We start from the raw sequence: 22118 nt of genomic DNA, 5'->3' as shown, positions 1-22118 counted from the left end.
GTTGTGCGGTCACCTCCTTCCTGGCTTTGACCAGGGTAGGAATGACCTCTTCCGGAATGCCTTTTTCCCTTAGGATCCGGCGTTCAACCGCCATGCCGTCAAACGCAGCCGCGGTAAGTCTTGGAACAGACATGGTACTTGCTGAAGCAAGTCCCTTCTTAGCGGCAGAGGCCATGAGTCCTCTGTGAGCATCTCTTGAAGTTCCGGGTACCAAGTCCTTCTTGGCCAATCCGGAGCCACGAGTATAGTTCTTACTTCTCTACGTCTTATAATTCTCAATACCTTGGGTATGAGAAGCAGAGGAGGGAAGACATACACCGACTGGTACACCCACGGTGTTACCAGAACGTCCACAGCTATTGCCTGAGGGTCTTTTGACCTGGCGCAATACTTGTCCAGTTTTTTGTTCAGGCGGGATGCCATCATGTCCACCTTTGGTCTTTTCCAACGGTTCACAATCATGTGGAAGACTTCCCGATGAAGTCCCCACTCTCCCGGGTGGAGGTTGTGCCTGCTGAGGAAGTCTGCTTCCCAGTTGTCCACTCCCGGAATGAACACTGCTGACAGTGCTATCACATGATTTTCCGCCCAGCGAAAAATCCTTGCAGTTTCTGCCATTCCTGCTTCTTGTGCCGCCCTGTCTGTTTACGTGGGCGACTGCCGTGATGTTGTCCCACTGGATCAATACCGGCTGACCTTGAAGCAGAGGTCTTGCTAAGCTTAGAGCATTGTAAATTGCCCTTAGCTCCAGTATATTTATGTGGAGAAAAATCTCCAGACTTGATCACACTCCCTGGAAATTTTTTCCCTGTGTGACTGCTCCCCAGCCTCTCAGGCTGGCCTCCGTGGTCACCAGCATCCAATCCTGAATGCCGAATCTGCGGCCCTCTAGAAGATGAGCACTCTGTAACCACCACAGGAGAGACACCCTTGTCCTTGGAGATAGGGTTATCCGCTGATGCATCTGAAAATGCGATCCGGACCATTTGTCCAGCAGATCCCACTGAAAAGTTCTTGCGTGGAATCTGCCGAATGGAATCGCTTCGTAATAAGCCACCATTTGTCCCAGGACTCTTGTGCAATGATGCACTGACACTTTTCCTGGTTTTAGGAGGTTCCTGACTAGCTCGGATAACTCCCTGGCTTTCTCCTCCGGGAGAAACACCTTTTTCTGGACTGTGTCCAGAACCATCCCTAGGAACAGCAGACGTGTCGTCGGAAACGGCTGCGATTTTGGATATTTAGAATCCACCCGTGCTGTCGTAGAACTACTTGAGATAGTGCTACTCCGACTTCCAACTGTTCTCTGGACCTTGCCCTTATCAGGAGATCGTCCAAATAAGGGATAATTAAGACGCCTTTTCTTTGAAGAAGAATCATCATTTCGGCCATTACTTTGGTAAAGACCCGGGGTGCCGTGGACAATCCAAACGGCAGCGTCTGAAACTGATAGTGACAGTTCCGTACCACGAACCTGAGGTACCCTTGGTGAGAAGGGCAATTTGGGACATGGAGGTAAGCATCCTTGATGTCCAGGGACACCATATAGTCCCCTTCTTCCTGGTTCGCTATCACTGCTCTGAGTGACTCCATCTTGATTTGAACCTTTGTATGTAAGTGTTCAAAGATTTCCCATTTAGAATAGGTCTCACCGAGCCGTCTGGCTTCAGTACCACAATATAGTGTGGAATAATACCCCTTTCCTTGTTGTAGGAGGGGTACTTTGATTATCACCTGCTGGGAATACAGCTTGTGAATTGTTTCCAATACTGCCTCCCTGTCGGAGGAAGACGTTGGTAAAGCAGACATCAGGAGCCTGCGAGGGGGAGACGTCTCGAATTTCCAGTCTGTTCCCCTGGGATACTACTTGTAGGATCCAGGGGTCCACTTGCGAGTGAGCCCACTACGCGCTGAAACTCTTGAGACGACCCCCCACCGCACTTGAGTCCGCTTGTACGGCCCCAGCGTCATGCTGAGGACTTGGCAGAAGCTGTGGAGGGCTTCTGTTCCTGGGAATGGGCTGCCTGCTGCAGTCTTCTTCCCTTTCCTCTATCCCTGGGCAGATATGACTGGCCTTTTGCCCGCTTGCCCTTATGGGGACGAAAGGACTGAGGCTGAAAAGACGGTGTCTTTTTCTGCTGAGATGTGATTTGGGGTAAAAAAGGTGGATTTTCCAGCTGTTGCCGAGGCCACCAGGTCCGATGGACCGACCCCAAATAACTCCTCCCCTTTATACGGCAATACTTCCATGTGCCGTTTGGAATCTGCATCACCTGACCACTGTCGTGTCCATAAACATCTTCTGGCAGATATGGACATCGCACTTACTCTTGATGCCAGAGTGCAAATATCCCTCTGTGCATCTCGCATATATAGAAATGCATCCTTTAAATGCTCTATAGTCAATAAAATACTGTCCCTGTCAAGGGTATCAATATTTTCAGTCAGGGAATCCGACCAAGCCACCCCAGCGCTGCACATCCAGGCTGAGGCGATCGCTGGTCGCAGTATAACACCAGTATGTGTGTATATACCTTTTTAGGATATTTTCCAGCCTCTCAGCTGGCTCCTTGAGGGCGGCCCTATCTGGAGACGGTACCGCCACTTGTTTTGATAAGCGTGTGAGCGCCTTATCCACCCTAAAGGGTGTTTCCCAACGCGCCCTAACTTCTGGCGGGAAAGGGTATACCGCCAATAATTTTCTATCGGGGGAAACCCACGCATCATCACACACTTCTTTAATTTATCTGATTCAGGAAAAACTACAGGTAGTTTTTTCACACCCCACATAATACCCTTCTTGTGGTACTTGTAGTATCAGAAATATGTAACACCTTCATTGCCCTTAACATGTAACGTGTGGCCCTAAAGGAAAATACGTTTGTTTCTTCACCGTCGACACTGGAGTCAGTGTCCGTGTCTGTGTCGACCGACTGAGGTAAATGTAGCGTTTTACAGCCCCTGACGGTGTTTGAGACGCCTGGACAGGTACTAATTTGTTTGCCGGCCGTCTCATGTCGTCAACCGACCTTGCAGCGTGTTGACATTATCACGTAATTCCTTAAATAAGCCATCCATTCCGGTGTCGACTCCCTAGAGAGTGACATCACCATTTCAGGCAATTGCTCCGCCTCCTCACCAACATCGTCCTCATACATGTCGACACACACGTACCGACACACAGCACACACACAGGGAATGCTCTGATAGAGGACAGGACCCCACTAGCCCTTTGGGGAGACAGAGGGAGAGTTTGCCAGCACACACCAAAAACGCTATAATTATACAGGGACAACCTTTATATAAGTGTTTTTCCCTTATAGCATTTTAATATATATATACATATCGCCAAATAAGTGCCCCCCCTCTCTGTTTTAACCCTGTTTCTGTAGTGCAGTGCAGGGGAGAGCCTGGGAGCCTTCCCACCAGCATTTCTGTGAGGGAAAATGGCGCTGTGTGCTGAGGAGAATAGGCCCCGCCCCCTTTTCGGCGGGCTTCTTCTCCCATTTTTTTGAGACCTGGCAGGGGTTAAATACATCCATATAGCCCCCAGGGGCTATATGTGATGTATTTTTAGCCAGAATAAGGTACTATCATTGCTGCCCAGGGCGCCCCCCCCCCAGCGCCCTGCACCCTCAGTGACCGCTGCTATGAAGTGTGCTGACAACAATGGCACACAGCTGCAGTGCTGTGCGCTACCTTATGAAGACTGAAGAGTCTTCTGCCGCCGTTTCTGGACCTTCACTTTTCGGCATCTGCAAGGGGGGTCGGCGGCGCGGCTCCGGGACGAACCCCAGGGTGAGACCTGTGTTCCGACTCCCTCTGGAGCTAATGGTGTCCAGTAGCCTAAGAAGCCAATCCATCCTGCACGCAGGTGAGTTCACTTCTCTCCCCTAAGTCCCTCGTAGCAGTGAGCCTGTTGCCAGCAGGACTCACTGAAAATAAAAAACCTAACAAACTTTTACTCTAAGCAGCTCTTTAGGAGAGCCACCTAGATTGCACCCTTCTCGGCCGGGCACAAAAATCTAACTGAGGCTTGGAGGAGGGTCATGGGGGGAGGAGCCAGTGCACACCACCTGATCCTAAAGCTTTTACTTTTGTGCCCTGTCTCCTGCGGAGCCGCTAATCCCCATGGTCCTGACGGAGTCCCCAGCATCCACTTAGGACGTCAGAGAAAAACATATAATGAATACTTTACTGCCAACCTGGCTGTAATTCTGCATTATCATAGTCGACACTGGAGTCAAACTCTGTGTCGATATCAGTGTCTATTATCTTGGATAGTGAACATTGAGAGACTCTGTCGGTCCCTGCAGCATAGGGACAGACATGGTAGATTTCCTGTCTGTTTCCTAACCTTCTTTGTGCAATAACTTTATCTTAGCACTAAATTACACATATCCAAACAGGTGTCGGCGTTGTCGACGGCGACACCTTCTTACACACATATTTTCTCCATCTCCTCCTTATGGGAGCCTTCTACATCAGACATGTCGACACACGCGTACCGACACACCATACACACAGGGGAAGCCCTTCTTGAAGACAGTTCCCCCACAAGGCCCTTTGGAGAGACAGAGAGAGAGTTTGCCAGCACACACCCCAGCGCTATATGACCCAGGAAAAAACACAGTAATTCAGTGTTTACCCAGTAGCTGCTGTATTATCAAATTTGCGCCTAAATTTATGTGCCCCCCCCTCTTTTTTTCCACCCCTCTACTGATTCTGCAGGGGAGAGTCTGGGGAGCTTCCTTCCAGCGGAGCTGTGAAGAGAAAATGGCGCTGGTGAGTGCTGAGGAAGAAGCCCCGCCCCCTTCATGGCGGCTTTCTGTCCCGCGATTTTGTGTGAATAATGGCGGGGGCTCATGCAGACATAAAGTGCCTACCTGTATGTCTGCTTACTTTTGCCAAAAGGTACCTTATTGCTGCCCAGGGCGCCCCCCCCTGCGCCCTGCACCCTACAGTGACCGGAGTGTGTGGTGTGGTGTGCTGTGGGAGCAATGGCGCACAGCTGCAGTGCTGTGCGCTACCTTTCTGAAGACTGAAGTCTTCTGCCGCCGCTTTTCTGCTCTACGCCGTGCTTCTTGCTTCTGGCTCTGCGAGGGGGACGGCGGCGCGGCTCCGGGATCGGACCGCCAATGGTTAGTACCTGTGTTCGATCCCTCTGGAGCTAATGGTGTCCAGTAGCCTAAGAAGCGCAACCTATCCCGCAGTTGGTAAGGTTTGCTTCTCTCCCCTCAGTCCCACGTAGCAGAGAGTCTGTTGCCAGCAGAACACTCTCTGAAAATAATAAAACCTAACAAAATACTTTTCTTCTCAGCAAGCTCAGGAGAGCTCACTAAGTTGCACCCTTCTCGTTCGGGCACAGATTCTTAACTGAGGTCTGGAGGAGGGGCATAGAGGGAGGAGCCAGTGCACACCAGTAGACCTAATTCTTTTCTAGAGTGCCCTATCTCCTGCGGAGCCCGTCTATCCCCATGGTCCTTACGGAGTCCCCAGCATCCACTTAGGACGTTAGAGAAATAAAAATAAATGCAAGGGAAATAAAAAAAATACAAATAAATAAAAGAAAAAAAAGAAAAAGAAAAGAAAAATCAAGCAGTTTCTAATGTTTACAGACTTTCTTTATTCTTTGTTGGGAACGAGAGAGTCTCTGTTGCTGCGGTTATGTAAGGTACAGTCAGTATTTTGCCCGTCTGGGCTAGACTCAGGCTTTCTCGTCCTGTCCCTGCGATGTGCGGTTAACACTGTGGCCTCTTCTGACAGCTGTCAAGGTCCTGGTGCCGGGGCGCGTCTCTGTCCCGATGTCCGCTGCGACACTCAGTCTAGCCCAGACGGGCAAAATACTGACTGTACCTTACATAACGGCGGCAACAGAAATTCCCTCATTCCCAACAAAGAATCAAAAAAGGCTGTAAACATTAGAAACTGCTTTTTTTCATTTTATTTTCATTTTTAATTTATTTTTATTTCCCTTGCATTTAAAAAAAAAAAATTATTTCTATTTTCATCACTGTAACTCATATTTATTTCTCCTCTACTCATCACTTTTATTGCCACTTTAAACATTGTATTTAACATCTGTTACAATATATTGCACATATCTAACATACACACTAGCGCTCAAGTAACAATTTTCACCCCTAGGCAGATGACACCTGGGTGCGGGCCGCGCCCCACGCACCCCCATTGTGACACCACTGCTAAGTAACACTACTGGTAATCAACCCCATCTTTTCCATCAATTTGCCTCCCTTTTCCACCCCAATTCAAAAGTAAGAAGAATATGAGGTAAAACAGATTTTAAATTCTTATGCCTCCTGATTGAATGGAAGATGTATGGCCCTAAGGAATGATGCTAGGTCAAAGCCACTGATGCTAGGTCAAAGCCACTGAGGTCCTTGCCTCTAGCCTTCTCAAGAAATTCCACATAAACATACAGATAAGCCATTCTTGAAATGTCCATGTCCATCCATAAGAGGGGGTACTGTCTGGCACTGGGGTCACTTATCGGGTCCAGCTGTCACTTTTGAAGCTTCCCTCTCCTCCTAGCTGTTCACCCCACCCACATCCTTACAGTTTTGTTGCAGGTCACATGCTAAAGTGACGGACACGTGTCTATGCTGCGGATGTAAAGGCCCAGTCACATGACTGTTGCCAATTTTAATTGTTTTGGGTATTTAAGGAACCTCTGTACAGCGATCGGTGTTAGGTTTTGATTACCTGGGCTTCAGGTCCCCTGGGTTCCAGTATCCTGGTAATCTATATCCTCATTTCTCTTTCCTGAGCATTTGATCCAAGTTGACTCCTAAAGTGTCTCTTGTTTGCTGATCTGCCTCTAAGTCTGTCCTTTTTCTTATGACTCACATCTGGTGACCCACTTGGTTTAACTGTTAAAAAAATATCCATAAATTTACAGCTTGGAGTCTGGCAACTACTAGGCTTCTTATAACAAATCAACATTTAATATAAATGCAAAATAATATCCATTAATAAAATGAATACATAAATAAATAAGAGAAAAACCCATAAATAAAACAAATTTATAAAGGCAAAATCACACTATGGCAGTGGTTGCGAAGCGTTTTGGAATCACTGCTCCCTAGAGTATCAGATTTTGTTTCACGGCACCCCTAGGCCAAAATTTTCTTATTGACACATTTAGAAAAATAAATAAATAGGATTTTAATTACCTACCGGTAAATCCTTTTCTCGTAGTCCGTAGAGGATGCTGGGGTCCTCATTAGTACCATGGGGTATAGACGGGTCCACCAGGAGCCACTGACACTTTAAGACTTTGAGAGTGTGGGCTGGCTCCTCCCTCTATGTCCCTCCTACCAGACTCAGTCTAGAAACTGTGCCCGAGGAGACGGAACACTTCGAGAGAAAGATTTTACACAGATAGTGGCGAGATTCACACCAGCTCACACATACAAGGCAAACCAAGCTAACTAGCTTGAAACATCAGCAACGGCTGAACAATATTACTTAATCAAGTAACAAAACAGTACTAAACCAAGAACTAAGCAGTACTGAACAAAGTAACCACTGCAGGATCACGAAGCGCTGGGCGGGCGCCCAGCATCCTCTACGGACTATGAGGAAAAGGATTTACCGGTAGGTAATTAAAATCCTATTTTCTCTTACGTCCTAGAGGATGCTGGGGTCTACATTAGTACCACGGGGATGTCCCAAAGCTCCCAGAATGGGAGGGAGAGCGCGGAGGCTCCTGCAGAACTGATTGGCCAAACTTCAGGTCCTCAGCGGCCAAGGTATCGAACTTGTAGAACTTTTCAAACGTGTTCGACCCTGACCAAGTAGCCGCACGGCAAAGCTGTAAAGCCGAGATACCCCGGGCAGCCGCCCAGGAAGAACCCATCTTACGAGTAGAGTGGGCCCTAACAGACGTAGGACACGGCAATCCTGCCGTAGAATACACATGCTGGATAGTGAACCTGATCCAGCAAGAGATCGTCTGCTTAGAAGCAGGACACCCAAGTTTCTTGGGATCATACAGGACAAACAGAGAGTCCAATTTTCTGTGACTAATAGTCCTCTTCACATAGATTTTCAGAGCCCTTACAACATCCAAGGACTTTGATGAAATTGAGGAGTCAGTAGCAACTGGCACCATAATAGGTTTGTTGATATGAAATGCCGACACAACCTTTGGAAGGAACCGTGGACGTGTATAGAGATCAGCCCTATCTTCATAGGAGATCAAGTAGGGGCTCTTATAAGACAAAGCCCCCAACTCAGACACACGTCTAGCACAAGGCCAACAAAGTGACAGCCTTCCATGTGAGAAACTTGACCTCAACCTCCTGTAGAGGCTCGAACCAATCCGATCGGAGAAACTGCGGCACCACGTTAAGATCCCATGGTGCAATAGGCGGCACAAAGGGAGGCTGGATGTGCAGAACCCCTTTCAGAAAAGTCTGAACCTCACGGAGGGAAGCCAACTGTTTCTGGAAAAAAATGGACAGGGCCGAAATCTGGACCTTTACGGATCCCAACCTCAGGCCCATATCCACACCTTCTTGCAGGAAGAGGAGAATCCGTCCCAGTTGAAACTCCACCGCAGGAAACTTCTTGGATTCACACCAAGATACATATTTTTTCCAAATACGATGGTAATGTTTAGACGTTACTCCTTTCCTAGCCTGTATCAGGGTAGGAATAACCTTGTTTGGAATGCCCTTCCGAGCTAATATCTGGCGTTCAACCTCCATGCCATCAAACGTAGCCGCGGTAAGTCTTGATAAGCGAACGGTCCCTGCTGCAGCAGGTCCTCCCGAAGAGGAAGAGGGCTCGGCTCTTCTAGCAGTAAATCCACATGATCCGCGTGCCAAGCCCTTCTTGGCCAGTCCGGAGCAATGAGGATCGCTTGAACTCTTGTTCTCCTTATGAGCTTTAGAACTCTTGGAATGAGTGGAAGTGGAGGAAACATATACACCGACTGGATCACCGACGGAGTCACTAGGGCGTCCACTGCCACGGCTTGCGGGTCCCTCGACCTGGAACAATACTGCCGAAGCTCCTTGTTCAGATGAGAGGCCATCATGTCTATTTGAGGTAGTGGGTGCTGGGTCCGCTCTGAGAAGCTTCGCCCCCTTTCATGGCGCTGCTGCCCGCTCTCTGTTTGAATTATACTGGCCTGAGGTATGTTCTGGCAGTGATTCGGGGTCCCTGACAGGCTTGCCAACCAGTGTAGGGTGTAGGCGCTGGCTCAGGGCGCCCCTCACAGCGCCGCACCAAGTACCACTGAGCCCCGGAGTGCAGTTAGTACTGTGCTCCCTACCCTGTTGCCGCCATCTTCACACCGGCTCCCCACTTGCTAGGGGGGCCGATTACTAACTCGCCACAAGTCTTCTGGCTCTGTAAGGGGGTGGCAGCATGCTGCCGGGGTGAGCGATCCCCTGTGGTGGCGATCAATCAATCCCCTCAGGAGCTCAGTGTTCTGTCAGCGGAGATAGTGGCTCAGACCCCTTAGGGCGGACACTACTCCTCCCCTTAGTCCCACGAAGCAGGGAGGCTGTTGCCAGCAGTCGAGTTGAGAGGGCAATGTTGTCCAATAACCGCTTCCTGGATGGTGCTTTTATCAGCAGATCGTCCAGGTACGGAATAATGTTCACTCCCCGTTTGCGGAGGAGAAACATCATCTCCGCCATTACCTCGGTGAACACCCTCGGAGCCGTGGAGTGGCCAAAGGGCAGAACCTGGAACTGGTAGTGACAGTCCAGTAAGGCAAACCTAAGATAAGCCTGATGAGGCGGCCAGATCGGGATATGAAGGTATGCATCCTTGATATCCAGAGACACCAAGAATTCCCTTTCCTCCAGACTCGAGATCACCGCTCTCAGAGACTCCATCTTGAATTTGAACACCCATAAGTACGGGTTCAACGACTTGAGATTTAAAATGGGTCTCACCGAACCGTCCGGTTTCGGTACCACAAACAGGTTGGAATAATAACCCCTGTTCCGTAGCTGAGTTGGAACTGGAACAATGACCTGAGTCTGTACCAGTTTTTGAATTGCATCCTGTAAATTTATATTTGCCTCCTGAGAAGCTGGTAGGCCTGACTTGAAGAATCTGTAAGGTGGGTGTTCCTGAAACTCCAGTCTGTACCCCTGGGTGATGACCTCTTTGACCCAGGGATCCTGGCATGACGTCGCCCATATGTGACTGAAATCTCTTAATCGGGCTCCCACCTGCCTGTCTCCCAGGCAGAGAGATCCACCGTCATGCTGAAGGCTTTGAGGAAGCAGAACTAGAGTTCTGTTCCTGTGATCTTGCAGTTGCTTGTTTTCTGGGTTTACCTCTATTGCCTTTGAAGGCTGTAGAGGAACCCTTGGCTTTATGTTTGAATTTTGCTGTCCGAAAGGACTGCAGCTTCGGAGCAGAATAGGTCTTCCTAGCTGGTGGGGCTGCGGAAGGAAGATATGTAGACTTACCTGCCGTAGCCTTGGATATCCACGTATCCATTTCATCACCAGGTAGGCTTTCCACACCCTTTCTGGAATCCGCCGTCCACTGACATAGCCATAGGCCCCTGCATGCTGATACTGCCATGGCGGGTGCATTGAGCAATCAAATTTGTTTTATGGCTTCCACCATAAAATTTGCAGAGTCCTGTATATATTGCAGGAGTAAAATCATCTCACCTCTTGGTAAGGAATCTAACCCCTCAATTAGGTTACCTCACCATTTTGCAATGGCCCTAGTGAACCAAAGCACAAGCAATAGCCACCCCCGCAGCTGTGTACAGAGATTTGAGAGTGGTCTCAATCTTGCGGTCTGCCGCATCTTTTAAGGAAGCTGCCCCGAGGACCGGTAAAACTATCTTACGTGATAATCTAGATCAGGGGTGGCCAACCAGTAAGAGGCAAAGAGCCAGAAAAGATCCGTAGTAAAGGGCAAGAGCCACTATCAGGCGCGTGCTCAAAAATGGGGGCATGGCCTAGTTTTCACAAAGCCACACCCCATTTTTGTGCGCGCACCTTTCGGTATGACATTTGTAGGAGTATGACCTTGTGTCATAACCCCATTTTTAGTCATGTTGTACAGTGCCACATACATATAATGCCCCAGTACAGTGCCACATACATATAAAAATGCCAATAAATGGGTGCCTCCACAGTGCCAGATACATATACCCCCCTCCACAGTGCCAGAGACATATGTCCACACAGTGCCAGATAAATATATGCCTCCAGTGTCAGATACACATGCCCCCACAGAACCAGAAACACATGCCCCCACAGTGCCAGCTATGCCCCGAGTGCCAGATACACATGTCCCCACAGTGCCAGCTATGCCCCCAGTGCAGGCACACAAGCCCCCACAGTGCCAGCTATGCCCCAAGCGCAGAGACTCATGCCCCCACAGTGCCAGCTATGCCCCCAGCGCAGAGACTCATGCCCCCACAGTGCCAGCTATGCCCCCAGCACAGATAGACATGCCCCCACAGTGCCAGCTATGGCCCCAGCGCAGATACACATGCCCCCACAGTGCCAGCTATGCCCCCAGTGCAGATACACATGCCCCCACAGTGCCAGCTACGCCCCCAGCGCAGAGACTCATGCCCCCACAGTGCCAGCTACGCCCCCAGCGCAGAGACTCATGCCCCCACAGTGCCAGCTATGCCCCAGCGCAGAGACTCATGCCACCACAGTGCCATCTATGCCCCCAGCGCAGATACACATGCCCCCACAGTGCCAGCTATGGCCCCAGCGCAGATACACATGCCCCCACAGTGCCAGCTATGGCCCCAGCGCAGATATACATGCCCCCACAGTGCCAGCTACGCCCCCAGTGCAGACACACATGTCCCCACAGTGCCAGCTATGCCCCAGCGCAGAGACTCATGCCCCCACAGTGCCAGCTATGCCCCAGCGCAGACTCATGCCCCCACAGTGCCAGCTATGCCCCCAGCGCAGCTACACATGCCCCCACAGTGCCAGCTATGGCCCCAGCGCAGATACACATGCCCCCACAGTGCCAGCTATGCCCCCAGCGCAGATACACATGCCCCCACAGTGCCAGCTATGGCCCCAGCGCAGATACACATGCCCCCACAGTGCCAGCTACGCCCCCAGTGCAGACACACGTCCCCACAGTGCCAGCTATGCCCCAGCGCAGAGACTCATGCCCCCACAGTGCCAGCTATGCCCCAGCGCAGAGACTCATGCCCCCACAGTGCCAGCTATGCCCCCCGCGCAGCTACACATGCCCCCACAGTGCCAGCTATTGCCCCAGCGCAGATACACATGCCCCCACAGTGCCAGTTATGCCCCCAGGGCAGACACACATGCCCCCACAGTGCCAGCTATGCCCCAAGCGCAGAGACTCATGCCCCCACAGTGCCAGCTATGCCCCCAGCGCAGAGACTCATGCCCCCACAGTGCCAGCTATGCCCCTAGCACAGATAGACATGCCCCCACAGTGCCAGCTATGGCCCCAGCGCAGATACACATCCCCACAGTGGCTCGCCCCCCCCCCCCATGTGCTGCTCACCGTGCTGCTGCTGTGAGAGGAGGCGAGGAGAGCGCGCGCCTCTCCTGTTCCTCTGACTCCGGTGGCAGTGTATATCTTCGATACATCGCCGGCCCGTGAGCCAATCAGAGCTCGCGATCCGGCAGCCAATCAGGAGCCTTAGCTGCCGGACCACGAGCTCTGATTGGCTCATGGTCCGGCACCGAATTGAAGCTAGACATCGCCGCAGGAGTCAGGGCAGGAGAGGCGCGCGCTGCGCTCTCCTCCCCTCTCCTCACACGCCGCTGAGACTCCATTGAAGTAGCGCAGCGGGTGGCCGGGAGCGGATAGAGCCGCATGCGGACGATGAAAGAGCCGCATGCGGCTCGAGAGCCGCGGGTTGGCCACCCCTGATCTAGATACTGATGCGTCAACAATCGGTGGGTTTTCCCATTTTTCCTCATCCTGAGGAATAGGAAAAGATATAAGTAACCTTTTAGGGATCTGAAACTTCTTGTCAGGATTAGACCAAGGGGTAAATTTATGAAGATGGGAGTTCTATTTAAGATGGGATGTTGCTCATATCAACCAATCAGATTCCAGGTATTATCTTCTAGAAGGTGCTAATTAAATGAGAAGTAGAATCTGATTGGTTGCTATGGGCAACATCCCATCTTAAATAGAACTCCCTTCATAGTAAATTTACCCCCAAGTTTCTTCAAATAAGGAATTTAATTCCTTAGATGCAGGGAAAGTAGCAGAGGATTTCTTTTTTACATTAAAATAACATTCCTCATCGTCCTCTGTCGCTTTGTCAGGAATGTGCAGGACATCTCTAACAGCCTCTTTCAGGGCCTGTATTGCCTGTGACAAAGCTGCACCCCCCCCTCCCGAGTCCACCTCACCCTGAACATCTGATACATCATCTTCAGTATCAGTCTGCATGATTTGGGCCAGTGTACGCTTTTGTGGACAAATGGCAGGGGTCTGAGACGCTGGAATGGCCACTGAATCTCTATTCATCAGGTCATCCACAGATTGTCTTAAGTATTGCATCTCCTTCTCATTTTGGGATAATTTATGTGAAATATTTGAGATCATCCCTTTTAATGAATACTGGTTCTGACCCACTAGCCTGAGAATGTGTACTATCCTGAGTACACTGTAGGGATCCCCCCGGAGAAAAACACTCTGCTGTGCATGAAACACACTCCTTTGACATAGTAAAATGCAAAAGAAAACACACACACACACACTGAATAGGGAGACACAGAGTATGATGGAGCCAGCCACACAGCGCCCCTATAGCTAATTATAAGGTTAGCTGGGTCGCAAACTAAGCCCTCTTAATAAAGGCTCAGTATTCTAATACTGCTCCCCCACTTTGCTATGACCACCTGGTACCGTTGAGGCAAGCTGGAGTCCTTATGGAGGGGCTGCGTTCCCTGCCAGTCTGTCTGTGTAGAGCTGCAGAGGGAAAATGGTGCTGGGGAGCTGCTGGATCCGCTCATAGTGAAGCCCCACCCCCATGGCACGTGGTCTTCCCAGTTTTTTTTTAATACTGGCTGAGGCATGCATGGTGCTTAACAGTGGGTTAGAACCCCTGTAAGCTAGTTTGCCAGTGTGGGTAACATAAGTAATGGCTCAGCGCGCCCCTCACAGTGGAACACACGCACACAGCATGTCATCCTGAGCCCTGGAGTGCAGCCTGCCTGTCAGCGCTGCGCTCCACACCCTTATGACGCAATTTCAGATGGTGACCCGCTAACCGGGGCACCAGCCACCTACTCACCACTCTTCTTAAGGCCCGTACACACTGGTCGATATATCGGCCGTTCTCTTAAACGGCCGATATATCGCGGGAGCGTCGGCCAGTGTGTACGGGCGATACGTCTGTGAACTCCGTCGTTCACAGACGTATCGCGTCGGCTGCGCAGCACAGCCGACGGCCAATATATCTAACGATATATTGGCGCGTCGCTGTGTGTGTGTACGGCCATACACATGCTGCGGCGGCCGGCGGTGATTGACAGGTGAACTGGGCGGGCGCCCGCCCGCCCAGTTCATGACGTCAGTCCCCCGACGGATCGGGCAGTGTGTATGCACAGCACACTGCCCGATCCGTACATAGATATATATGCAGATCAATTGATCTGCAGATATATCTACTGGTGTGTACCCACCTTTACTTCTGGCTCTGTTAGGGGTGGCGGTGTGCTGCGGGCCCGTGCGCTCGCTGTGGTGGGGCTTGCGAATAGGACCCTCAGGAGCTTAGTGTCCTGTCAGCGAGGAATGGGACCATTAACCCTGGAGGAGGTTGGTCCGTTCCCCCCCTAAGTCCCACGAAGCAGACAGGCTGTTGCCAAACAGCACTGTCTGAAAATAACAAACAGCAAAATAAATGTAGAAAACTCTTCAGGAGCTTCCCTAAGCGTGACTGGCTCCTCCGGGCACATTTTCTAAACTGAGTCTGGTAGGAGGGGCATAGAGAAAGGAGCCAGTGCACACTATTGATTTCTTAAAGTGCCCAAGGCCAGTGGCGTCAGAAGGCGGGTGCGGGGGGGTGCGGCCCGCACCCAGGTGTCACCCTCGGAAGGGGTGACACCAAAGTGCCAGCTCTTCTGCAGTGACAGGAGCCGAGTGCTGCAGTGTGATAATCCTCTGCAGCACTCGGCTCCTGTCACAGATAAGGAGCCGGCACTGCGCTGCACAGTCTCCAGGGGGCAGCCAACACTCTCCGGCCCGGGTAAGCTGGACATGATCCCGGAGTGAAGGGAGATCCGCGAGGCAGCGTCCCTTCAAATTAGGTCACACCCCCTTTTCGTGCAGCTGTGGTGAGGTGAGTGGGGGGTGCAGTAATGCAGAGTGCGTACCAGGTGTCACCACACTTGGTGACGCCTCTGCCCAAGGCTCCTAGTGGACCCGTCTATACCCCATTGTACTAATGTGGACCCCATTATCCTCTAGGACATAAGAGAAAGGTTGATGCTAGATCCAAGTGGCCTAAGGGACCTTTTCCGTTAGTGGGAGGAGCCACAGCACAAGGGGGAGGAGCTAGGCCAGGGAGATAGTTCCTCTACTATCCACGCTACCAACTATTACCTTTAGTAACTGTTGTTTTAGAAGGGGTGTACTTAGTCGGCCAGTTCTAACCCAAAACAAAAGTGAATATGAAGGGGCTTCTGTCTGAAATCATTCTGTCAATAAGAAATTATAAATAGCGGTGCCAAAATGCAGAGCTTCATTAACATGCTCCCAAATAAATAATAATTTAAATGAATAATAATAAATAAAAGTGCAGTACCTATAGCTGTCTTTCTATAGTCTTATAGACGTTACAGTGTGCTCAGTGATCTCTATGTAGTATTCTAGCACCACAGCATACTAATCAGTGTTATCCTTTGCTGTTTAGAGAGTGGATGTCTGATGAGGAGTGTGATGATCTCGGACATACAGCATGAGAGGATGACAGAGCACTGCTTTGGATGCATGAGAGAGACTAATCATTTGTAGAATAGATCAGAGTTCCTGCTCTGTCTTCCTCTTTTCCCCACACTTTCCCTGCTAACAAGTTCTCCTTTCAGTCCCCGGCTAATACTTTCTCCTTCTATTCCTCCTTACACTCCCCCACCCCCGGGTCTGAGAGTCTCTCACACTGCATCGCTCCCAGCTGTCTGTTTCTGCTGTCTCACCGTCACGTGCGTCTATCTGATTTCCCGGCATTGTGACTCAGCGCGCTGTCAGATCACAGGCTTCTTTGTCTTAAAGGGGCAGCAGAGGCGTGAGGGAGAGGCAGAGGCTGCCTGTAATTGGCAGCTGTTACCGGGCATGAAAGGGGGAGTATTCGGCAATTGTTATACGGGCGATTACAAGCGGGCGTGCTACGTGTGTTGGAGACTACGGGAAGTTATGAATTGCATTCTCAAGAAAACAAAGTAGCGTATAGGAAGTTAGGAAGCTGTGGATTTGTAAATAAGAAACGTGTATTTGTGTATGGTGATGACATATTTACAATTAGAGAGTAAGTGGTCGACTATGTACTTCTGGTCAGAGGCAGCCAAGTCGGTGTAAAAGGGGGGGCGTGACATCAAGGTGGGGAGTGTGGACGCTGGATTGCGTCATCGCACACCTCCCCCCCTTTACAATGCCCAGCAGAGGCGTATCTAGGGTAGGGCGAGTGGGGCACATGCCCTGGGCGCCTTGGCAGGCCCAGGAGAGGGGGGCGCCGCCGGCGGCCAGGGCATCATGCCCCACTCACCCCCGTCAACCCTAAATGTGAGGGGAGGAGAGCGCAGCGTCTCTCCCTCCCCTCACCGCCGCTGCCAGCAGCGCTGCTGTGTCCGGTCTCCGGCGTTAGCCAATCAGAGCTTGCGGACCGGCTCCTGATTGGCTGCCGGTCCGTGAGCTCTGATTGGCTAGCGAACCGGCGCCAGACACAGCCGCCGGAGACGGGACGGGAGACCTGGACGAAGCCGTGAGGGGAAGAAGAGGCGCTGCGCTCTCCTCCCCTCACATAAGCGGCCGGTGAGTGAACGGGGGGGAAGGGGGGGCACGGGCACAGTGGGGCATGTATCTGGCACCAAATGGGGGCATGTAACTGGCACTGAGGGGCATGTAACTGGCACTGTGGGGCATGTATCTGGCACTGTTGGGCATGCAACTGGCACTGTGGGGCATGTATCTGGCACTGTGGGGCATGTAACTGGCACTGGGGCAATGTATCTGGCACAGTGGGGCATGTAACTGGCACTGTGGGGCATGTATCTGGCACAGTGGGGCATGTAACTGGCACTGTGGGGCAATGTATCTGGCACAGTGGGGCATGTAACTGGCACTGTGGGGCAATGTAACTGGCACTGTGGGGCAATGTAACTGGCACTATGGGCCATGTGTCCGGCACTGTGGGGCATTGTATCCGGCACTGTGGGGCATGTATCTGGCACTGTGGGGCATGTATCTGGCACTGTGGGGCATGTGTCCGGCACTGTGGGGCATTGTATCCGGCACTGTGGGGCATGTATCTGGCACTGTGGGGCATGTATCTGGCACTGTGGGGCATGTGTCCGGCACTGTGGGGCATTGTATCCAGCACTGTGGGGCATGTAACTGGCACTGTGGGGCATGTATCTGGCACTGTGGGGCATGTAACTGGCACTGTGGGGCAATGTATCTGGCACAGTGGGGCATGTAACTGGCACTGTGGGGCAATGTATCTGGCACAGTGGGGCATGTAACTGGCACTGTGGGGCATGTATCTGGCACAGTGGGGCAAGTAACTGGCACTGTGGGGCATGTATCTGGCACAGTGGGCATGTAACTGGCACTGTGGGGCAATGTAACTGGCACTGTGGGGCATGTATCCGGCACTGTGGGGCAATGTAACTGGCACTGTGGGGCATGTATCTGGCACTGTGGGGCAATGTAACTGGCACTGTGGGCCATTTTCAGTGGCCACACCCCTTCTGGAGCGTGGCCACACACCCTTCTGGAGTGTGGCCATGCCCATTTTTTTGACGAGCGCACATACTTCTTTTTGTGTGCTTTTTTTGGGGGGGGGGGGGGGGGGGCGCCATTTTACATCTTGCCCTGGGCTCCAAAAACCCTAGCTACGCCTCTGATGCCCAGTTTACGGCATTGTAAATCTGGGAGCAGGACTATGAATGAGTGCGAATTGCATCATTGCCCCCTATCCCAAAACTCCCAATTCTGCGGCCGGGTACAGGGGTTTGCCGGTGGCTGCGGGGATTGGGATTCTGGCGGAGGCAGGATCAGGGAGACTTGTCCACTTTCCTGGGGATGGGGGTCCGGTAGCACCACCAGATTTTCGGGAGCCTCCTAGCCGTTCCGGTAGAGTAGGCAAGTATGCTATGTACTAATCCTTGGGAGCCCATTTATCATGGTTTGCATATTGAATGCGATCTGGGCGGGATCTTACCGCCCAGGATCGCATTGCAATATGTGATCTTATCCACAGAATGTTTGATGCATCACATGCAGTGACAGGGGCTCCGAAAGGACCCAGTCCCTGAGATGTGTTGTGGCGTTGCCGGGGGGTCTGTGCATGTCAGTCAGTTCTGACCGCGCACAGAGGCCATTTCCAGGGAGGCCACTTCCAGGTAGGGTTCAAGGGAACCGTCTGCCCGGCCAGCAATGCAATCTGTAGCCCATAGGTGACAATGGGATGGCGGTAGCTGCGGGGACCAATATTGGGAATGCGGCTGCAGGCGGCAATGTCCCTCCTTCTTACATTCAGGAAATACCTAATATACTTTGATAAATGTGCCACTTAGAGAGATAAAGTTGGCGGACATAAAGTACCAGCCAATCAGCTCCTTACTGCCATGTTACAGTGTTTGAAAAATGACAGAAGCTGGTTGGTTGGTACTTTATCTCCATCCACTTTATCTGTCTCCAAAGCTTAGTACTTAGACCTCTAAGTCACAAGTGATTTCCGATCACTTATCAGTAGGTGTGCTATGGGGCAGCTTTGGGGAGTGATAAAGTGGAAAGAGATAAACTACTAATCAGTCAGCTCCTAACTGCCATTTTTCAAACACAGCCTGTAATGGGTCTGGTATGTAATACCGGTGGTCGGGAGACCGATGCCGGAACCCCGGCAGCAAGCACAACGAGTCCCCTCACGGGCTCGCTGCGCTTGCCGTGCTTCGGGCTTGGTGGTGACCTTAGCTCGCCACACTATTATATTCCCCCTTGGGTGGTGGAGTAGAACACCAACCGAGTGGAAACTAGGGGTTTTGGCCAGGATTCCGACTGGCGGTATATCGCCGGCTGTCGGGATTCCGGCATCGGCCTTCTGACCGCCGGGTTCCTGACAGCTGGTAAATTAACTGCATCCCCCTGTAACATGACAGAAGCTGATTGGTACTTTATCTCTCTCCACATCTCCCCCCTATACGTTTTGGAGACTACCGGAAGTTATAAAAACAATGTTATGGATAAACAGGAGGGATGGCATACTCAAGAAAACAAAACAGCATATAATAGCATGTGTGTTTGTAAACATGGATTTGTGTATAGTGATGACAAGATTTACTATTAAAGAGTAAAATTGGGTATACACCTGATCAACGACGCTACCCAGCGACATGTAGTGATATATAGCGTACACACTACATGATCCGCCGCACGAAGACACAATGTATCGTTTCATGCTGCATGCAACAACACCGCATCGTCTGTGGAATCGTTCCATTGGACGTGCAGCACATCCAGTGGGATGGTTAAGTGAACAATGCCAGTGAACAACAGATTGGGCATGAACACGAAATATTGTATAGTGTGTATAGAGCTTGAGTTAGGATTCATTTATGATAAGTATCTGTCCTGTACAATACTGCAACATATTACTAATAACTAATAATATACTAATATTGAGACTGTCAGCTTATCTAGAAATCTAATTACCGTAGGAAGTCTAGGCTACAAATGGGCATCACAGGTCATTTATTCGGAAAGATGCCCTGATACATTGCATTTTTGATGGATCCTGGAGGCAAGATGTATCAGTAGGATTGATCCAAAAATCACAATGCTGGCTGCCATCTTCTTACCTATTCCCTGGCGTCTCTTCCTCCAATGTACATAATTATTAAAATACTAATTCTGGAGAAGAGCATTATTATTTTAACGATTATTCTCTATATAAATACAGAGATGCTGATCCCCAAGGCCGTAAGTAGGGGTGTGCGAGTAGAGTCATCGCCCAGGGTGCAGAGCCGCTGCTGCCCCACAGCATCTGTATATGGCTACAGGGTGCCTGGGATGACCATCCAGGTCAACATAACGGGGGCATATGTGGGTGGGGCAGAAACACATCAATGCACAGATTACAGTTTTTGTAAAGTGAGGGACAGGGCTATGATGACTCGATTCAGCTTGTAAGTGTTCGGCAGTGGCTGTGCTGGGTGGATGGGTGGGGTGTCGTTCGAACAACAAGTGCACGCCGGCTCTGAGAGACGTGCTCTCTTTCCAAGGAAGCCGGGAGTGCCATCCTGGGAGAGTAGGCAAGTATGATTAATGCCCCTCCCACTCACATTCTTTATTATTAAAGGTATGTGACAGGAAACATATGTCAGCACACTGCCCTTTTCTCTGACGTCCTAAGTGGATGCTGGGGACTCCGTCAGGACCATGGGGAATAGCGGCTCCGCAGGAGACAGGGCACAAAATTAAAAGTTTGACCACTAGGTGGTGTGCACTGGCTCCTCCCCCTATGACCCTCCTCCAAGCCTCAGTTAGGTTTTTGTGCCCGGCCGAGAAGGGTGCAATCTAGGTGGCTCTCCTAAAGAGCTGCTTAGAATAAAAGCAGACGATTGCTCGTTGGATTTGTAGCACAATTCAACTTGCGCATTCTGTGGCAGGCCTGCCACAGCCAAAATCTGTAAATGCCCACTCCACAAGGAATGTGGGCTCACCTTGGGCGGCTGCCCGAGGGGTCTCGGCATTACAACGCTGCCGAGCAGCTAAGTGGTCAGGGGAGAACACGTTTGTATAATTCTACAAATTTGATACCCTGGCTAAGGAGGACCTGGAGTTCTCTCATTCGGTGCTGCAGAGTCATCCGCACTCTCCCGCCCGTTTGGGAGCTTTGGTATAATCCCCATGGTCCTGACGGAGTCCCCAGCATCCACTTAGGACGTCAGAGAAAATAAGAATTTACTTACCGATAATTCTATTTCTCGTAGTCCGTAGTGGATGCTGGGCGCCCATCCCAAGTGCGGATTGTCTGCAAAACTTGTACATAGTTATTGTTACAAAAATCGGGTTATTATTGTTGGAAGCCATCTTTTCAGAGGCTCCTCTGTTATCATGCTGTTAACTGGGTTCAGATCTCAAGTTGTACAGTGTGATTGGTGTGGCTGGTATGAGTCTTACCCGGGATTCAAAATCCTTCCTTATTGTGTACGCTCGTCCGGGCACAGTATCCTAACTGAGGCTTGGAGGAGGGTCATAGGGGGAGGAGCCAGTGCACACCACCTAGTGGTCAAACTTTTAATTTTGTGCCCTGTCTCCTGCGGAGCCGCTATTCCCCATGGTCCTGACGGAGTCCCCAGCATCCACTACGGACTATGAGAAATAGAATTATCGGTAAGTAAATTCTTATTTTTTTGAATTAGCGCTATCCAACCCGGGCTATAGCACTGGTGCTGGTTCCGTTTTTAAGGTTTTAGGCATTTATTCCATTGTATTTACTTGTTTTATTTATACAGAATTCATCATCATCATCAAGCCAGGGACTGTTTAAGAGAGGAGAGGGCCTGTGTGCAGGCTGTGTTGGGCCCCCTCCTCTTTCAGTGCAGTAGAATCTGCATTTGTACCAGATGATTTCTGTCTGCAGCTTTGACCAATACAGGACTCCAGAGATGTAAGTATAATTATATGGGTGCATGGTGTGCAGTGTGGCACCCCAGGTTTGTGTGCACTCCCAGGACCCATTATAGATACACCAATGAATCATTGCTTCAGTTGTATCACAACATGCTCAGTGTGTAACACCACCACATCTATAACTTGGAGTTGCATGCATCTCAATATATGTGCAACTCAAAATACACACATTAAGCTACACATTGTGTGTCTGTGGTTAGCTGTGAGACGCAAAATTATGACCTACTCTAAAT

General features: G+C 50.7%; 1 protein-coding gene across 2 annotated transcripts in view; it reads right to left on the bottom strand.

The window, feature by feature from the left end:
* The window catches only part of FOSL1 (FOS like 1, AP-1 transcription factor subunit), a 52428-nt gene extending 36182 nt beyond the window's left edge, over positions 1-16246 (bottom strand). The window contains exons 1-2 of one of the 2 annotated variants that reach the window (XM_063946164.1): positions 16170-16246; positions 6724-6890 (exon numbers count right to left, since the gene is read on the bottom strand). The gene's annotated coding sequence lies outside the window, so the exon portion shown is untranslated. Of the gene's footprint in view, positions 1-6723; positions 6891-15781; positions 16107-16169 lie in introns of those variants that run through there. The other variant, XM_063946165.1, reaches the window with a different exon arrangement.
* Between the last annotated feature and the right edge of the window lie 5872 nt (positions 16247-22118).

The sequence above is a fragment of the Pseudophryne corroboree genome, chromosome 11 (assembly GCF_028390025.1).
Source record: "Pseudophryne corroboree isolate aPseCor3 chromosome 11, aPseCor3.hap2, whole genome shotgun sequence".
NCBI classification, from domain to species: Eukaryota; Metazoa; Chordata; class Amphibia; order Anura; family Myobatrachidae; genus Pseudophryne; species Pseudophryne corroboree.
This window is presented reverse-complemented; position numbering and strand designations above follow the sequence as displayed.